The sequence below is a fragment of the Adiantum capillus-veneris genome, chromosome 4, assembly GCF_014529385.1.
Source record: "Adiantum capillus-veneris isolate H3 chromosome 4, ASM1452938v2, whole genome shotgun sequence".
NCBI classification, from domain to species: domain Eukaryota; kingdom Viridiplantae; phylum Streptophyta; class Polypodiopsida; order Polypodiales; family Pteridaceae; genus Adiantum; species Adiantum capillus-veneris.
This window is the reverse complement of record NC_140934.1, coordinates 153707254-153713484: the sequence shown is the minus strand read 5'-3', so window position 1 is coordinate 153713484 and position 6231 is coordinate 153707254.

The window sequence follows — 6231 nt, the reverse complement described above, 5'->3', positions numbered from 1 at the left end:
GAAAAGAGAGTACAAAATGACTAAGTGCTAAAACTAAAAATTAGCACATATGTACATGCAGTCACTAAGTGTGAACTCGCTAGAAGCGTACTATGCTGGCACTATAAGTGTAGTCCAGCTGTAGAATCACTGGCAGAGATCCTGCGTGTTGGTCACCTAACGCGCCAGTGAGTAAATGTCGTAAGCGGCCAAGACCCGTAGTGGATGCTAGCTCAAGATGTAGAGCTCCACATCTCAACACTCCCCCTCAAGCTCTGCATGTCGCAGAGTCCAAGCATAGTCCGAAAACGTCGAAGCTTCTCAGCTCCGAGGGCCTTGGTAAAGATATCCGCTATCTACTCCTCTGTGCTGACGTAGACCAAGTTAATGTCGCCCGCCAACACTCGCTCTCAAACGTAGTGGTAATGGACCTCTATGTGCTTGGTCCTGGCATGGAACACTGGGTTCCTAGCCAACTGCATGTTGCTGAGGTTGTCACAATGGATGACAATCTATTGGTCCACCTGCACTCCCAAGTCCTCAAGTAATGTGCATAGCCAAGCTACCTCGCATGCTACAACTGCTGCACCTCTGTACTCGGCCTCTGTGCTCGAAAAAGCAACCGTAGGCTGCTTTTTGTTGCTCCAAGTAACAACAACACTCCCAAAAGAGAACATGAAGCCACTCGTAGATCTCCTATCAACAATGCTACCTACCCAATCTGCATCTGTATAGCTATACAATGCTAATGGCGCATCTGCTGCATAGAACAATGCGTAGTCAAGAGTCCCTTGCACATACCAAAGTGTGCGTCGTACTCCATCCAAATGTGGCTTCCTCGGAAGCTGCATGAACTGACTCTCCAAGCCTACTGTGTAGCTCAAGTCTGGCCTCGTGATAGTCAAGTAGATTAGACTACGCACAATCTTCCTGTACATCTTGACATCCTCAACAACATCGCCCTTCTCTGCACTCAGCTTTGCATTCACATCCAAGGGATTAGAAATTGGCTTACAATCAGCCATACCATACTTTGACAACATGTCCAAAGCATACTGTCTCTGTGACATCCATACACCCTCTGGAGTCCTGATCACCTCAATGCCAAGAAAGCAGCGCAACTCGCCCAAATCTTTCATTTCAAACTCCTGTTTGAGAAGACCCTTCACATGGTCAATCTCCATAGCATTGTCACCCACAATAATAAGGTCATCTGCATATATGGTAATGACCACAATTCCCACATCACTCTCACGTACATAGAGTGAAAAATCAGCATGAGATCTCCTAAAGCCAATACTGACAAGGTACTTGGCAATCCTGTCATACCATGCTCTAGAGCCCTGCTTCAAACCATACAAAGCTTTGAGAAGCCTGCATACATAATCTAGGTAACCTGGATCGACATAACCAAGTGGCTGATCCATATACACTTCCTCTTGCAACTCACCATTCAGAAGGCATTCTTTACATCCATTTGATGCATAATCCATCCTCTAGATGCAGCCACTGCTATGACATCTCTCACAGTCGTCATCTTTGCCACTGGAGCAAAGGTCTCCTCATAGTCTATGCCATACGTCTGTGCATAACCCTTTGCGACTAGCCTTGCCTTGTGACGCTCAATGTTACCATCAGCCTTATGCTTGGTTTTATACACCCATTTACAGCCAATAGCTTTCTTGCCACTTGGCAATGGCACCAACTCCCATGTGTCGTTTGCTTCCAATGCAGCCATCTTTTCATTCATTGCATCATCCCAATGCACATTTCCAACTGCATCCTCAAAACATGTGGGCCCCACATCCTGTATCACCTTAGCCATGTAGGCTTGGGGATGAGCTAGATACCCATCATAAGTCAATTTCTGAACAAGATTTCTGACTCTGTTAGATTTGTGCGGTCCTGGGTCACTCCTTTGCCCTCTAACATCTTCTTGTACTTTCCTTACACCAGGTGTCCTGACAGCCGGAATTCCAAATTCATCAAGACTTTGTTCAGAACCATCTGAATCCATGTCTACATGTGAAAAACCTGATGATGCATCAGCCATAAAGGGAGGTTCATCAACCTTTTCCTTTCCTTTTTGTGATACATTCCCTGTACCTGTTGGTGGAGTAACCTGCGTACGTAGTCTACCATTCCATGGCTTCTCAACAGAGCCACGAGAAGAGGACTCTTGTGGTCCACTCAAAACCTGTGACTGTGGCCTCACATTTTGTACAACCACATCATCTTTTATATTAGCCCCAATAGTGCCATGTGCATTACTGTACCAGCTGCTCATCTCATCAAAGACTACATCTCTGCTCACTCGTAATTCTCGTGTAGTAGGATTGTAGCACCTGTACCCCTTTTTTTCAAGGGAATATCCCACAAGAATACATTTCTCTGCTTTAGGATCCAATTTCCTACGCAACTCATCTGGTACATGCACGTAAGCTATGCAGCCAAACACTTTCAAGTGTGCCAAATCAGGATTTGTACCTGTAAACTTTTCCTCAGGCGTTACATCATGCACCGCAACTATAGGTGTCCTGTTCATAATGTACACAACTGTATTTACAGCTTCAGCCCACAAATGATGAGGCATGTTCTTCTCATTCATCAATGCACGTGAAACCTCTGCAATGTGCCTGTTTTTCCTTTCTACGACCCCATTCTGCTGTGGAGTATATTTGCATGTAAACTGCCTGCGGTTACCATGCATTCGCAAAAAATCTGAAAAATCATTGGAGAAGTACTCTCCCACTCCATCTGACCTCAATGTCTTGATTTGCATATCTGTCTCCTTCTCAATCATGACTTTGAAGTCTTGAAAGTGACCAAACACTTCACTTTTGTTACGCATGAAGTAGACCCATACTTTCCTTGTATGGTCATCAATGAAAGAGACATAATACCTGCAACCATGTATACTTACAGTATCGGTTGGACCCCAAACATCTGTGTGCACCACCTCAAGTGGCTTTTTACATACATTGCGCTCATGTGGAAATGAGCCCTTTGACTGTTTTCCAAACTGGCATGCTGCACACACTTTATGCATACCATCCACCTTGAATTTGGGCAAACCTTTTACAATCTATTTTGATTGCATGCTACGCAATCTCTGCTCATTGACATGGCCAATGCGTTTGTGCCAAATGTCAACATCAGTCACAACACTTGTGCCCTGTGCAAATAATGCAGCTTTTACGTCACGCATGTCTACATTCAGCGTAAACATTCTGCCCACACATTTTCCCTCTGTGATCAGCTTACAACCATTCTAGAAATCTTCTACATAACAGCCATTTGGATTGAAGCGAACTTGCAAACCCTGCTCAACCATTTGTCCAACGGAAACAAGATTCTTTGTAATGTTTGGGACATGAAGTACATCTGCTAAGTACTTTGATTTCCCACTCTTCGTATTTAGAGGTATGTCCCCTACATGAGCAATGGGGTGAGCTGTGTCATCTCCTGTCTGCACATAGCCTGACACATCTGGTTTGCGCATATCTCTAAACCACTCTCCATGAGACGTTATGTGATTAGAGGCACCTGAATCCACATACCAAACATAATCTTGGGTGGAATTCTCTGCAGTTATTGTATTCATTACATGCTGCATAACAAACATGCGCTCGTTTTTGCTGTCATCTGCATCTCTGCTAGTAGATGCATAGTTGCCATGTTCTCTCTTTCCACTTGCTTTTCCCTTTGGACAGTCACGTGACATGTGACCTCTTTCACCAAAAGTCCAACATTCTCTGCTATTTGCAGTATGTTGCTGCCTACTTGATCCTGCACCACGACCTCTTTGACTCCCCCTGCCTTGAGACTGGTTTCCCCTGCCACCTGTATTATTTTGATTTGATTGAACTTCTTGAAATTGGCCCCTGCAACCTCTTGGGCCTCAACCACGACCTCTACCTATACCTCTGTTGGAGCTAGAATAGAAGGCCTGTTCAGAATTATTTCTGCCATGAGAAGAAGATGTGACAAATGAGCCTCTTCGTGTCTGTATTTATGTAAAAATATCAATTTTAATGCACAAAATAAAAAACTGAGCAATCCAACCAAAAATAATACAAGAGACTATACATAGCAGTTTATTGTGTTTTTTCTTGCTTATTTTGATTTATTGGTAGTTTTTAGGTTAATTTAGATATTTTCCTTTTATTTTTGCTAATTATCTAGAGAAAAACAAAGAAACTTAGAGAAATCAAGTGAGATGGAGATGAAATGGGAAAAGAAAAACACATGAGCAATCATCAAATCAAGGGCAACATACGGTGAAGTCTAGGTGCAATTAGGGAAAAAGTTGCGAAAAGCCCAATCCGATCAGCTTTTGGACAGAATGACAAATCTTCCAAAAATGGATTAGAATTAGAGTCCAAATGGACAAATTTTTGAGCCTAAAGTTCTTTTCACGATGAGATAGGAGCACATGTCAAATGTTGTGGCAAGTTGCTTGGGGACCCTCGATATAAGACATTTTAGGCTCCACTTACTACCTCATTTTCACTATTCACAGTTACAGAGAGCATGAGAGACCTAGAGCGTGTGGACCTTCCACAACTTTGTATGGTGTACACGGGACACTAAATGGTGCTACACATCAGAGGTAAGATCATTACCATGTACTCTACTCGTTCTATGCTACCTTCAATGCGGAAAACCTATGAAATCTGCAGTGTGGCATCGTGGGGAAGAGACAGAAACAACGTTGTAACTTGACAACCACTAACACAATAGCTACAAGACTTGATATGGGTTTAACCCTAGGATAGATGAGCAAGTCTTTGTCCTCTTATGCTGGTTTAGGTTAGCTAGAAAAAACCTAACTTCTCAGAGCTTGCAGAAGTCAATCGAGAACAAGTCATCAGGTTGGCACCAAACTTCATCAGTACGCACTCCTTGAGGTTGTCTACCATCCCATGCAATTGCCTCCTTGATCAAAATATCAGCACTGGGTCAAAATGTCAAGCTTGACTTTGGACATGTAAAGCGTCACTTGGCTCTCACGACAAAACAGTGTATTTGTTTGTCACCAAACTTCACAGGCATCATTGATATACCATTGACAACCACAACATATTATCAAACTTCAAGGAAAATCATCATCGATCATCTCCTCACAAAAACATGCAATTTGAGCGACAAATCACCAAAAATGAAATCCGTAAGTCCAAAAGCTATAGCAAAGCCATGGAAAGGTGCCCAATCGCATCTACAAGCTTGGGTGATTGAGCTCAAGAAGAATCATTGTGAAGAGTCATCCCCAAAGGCAGAAATACATTTCAGAGCCTGAAATACCAAAGAGGAAGTTTCTATGCTAAAAACTAACTTCTTAAGTTGAAAACCATCAGTTAGGGCTTAGGGCACTGGCACACATCTTTTCCATGCATTAAAACCAGATTTTTTCCCCTAGACATCAGATACGTATCATTTTTACACATGCAAATGTCATTTTTCCCACACCAGTCCCTTAACCATTCATCATACAACTCACCTACCAAGTCTCATGCAATTTGGACCACATCAGACACCATTTAGCCAAAAACCGCTAAGTTTGAAATCTTTGGGCAAAATATGGACTGATCCATAGGAAAAAGGCTCCAAACACTTAGAAACTTGACATAAAGTATGCACATGGCATATAAATGATATCCCATTGCTCAAATATCCATTTCACATGATCAAAAATCATACGCGTATGATGTCTAGACCTATCATAAGGGGGTTCTATCAACATTTTGAGTCTCCAAAGTTCATTATCATCGCACCCACAACCTCCTCTACCCCAAGTTTGGGCACCATTGGGCATGGATTGATCATCATTCTCATCATTTTTTGAATTAGAGTATCCTTAACACCTTCAATGGCCTTAGGCACATGAAAACTTGTCTAAATTCATATTTGCACACACCAGAGTAATGTGCACATGATAAGCAAGCTATACATCAAGTTTGAACCAAAAAAGCCAACCTAGAAATCATACGCGTATGATACGTAGACCCCTTATATTTGCATGCTGTTGTGTTTTTGACAATCCCAACACTTTTACCACATCATTATTAGCTTGCTAGCAAAATTTCATCACACTTGGATACCATTTGACCTCTATTTATCCACAAGGAAAAAATGTGGATGCACAAACCCCATTCATGGATTTTGACATCCATTTTCAAGCTCAATTTCAAATCTGAGGCTATACACACCATGCACATGCTATAAACATCTTATCCCATAAGTTTCAAGAAG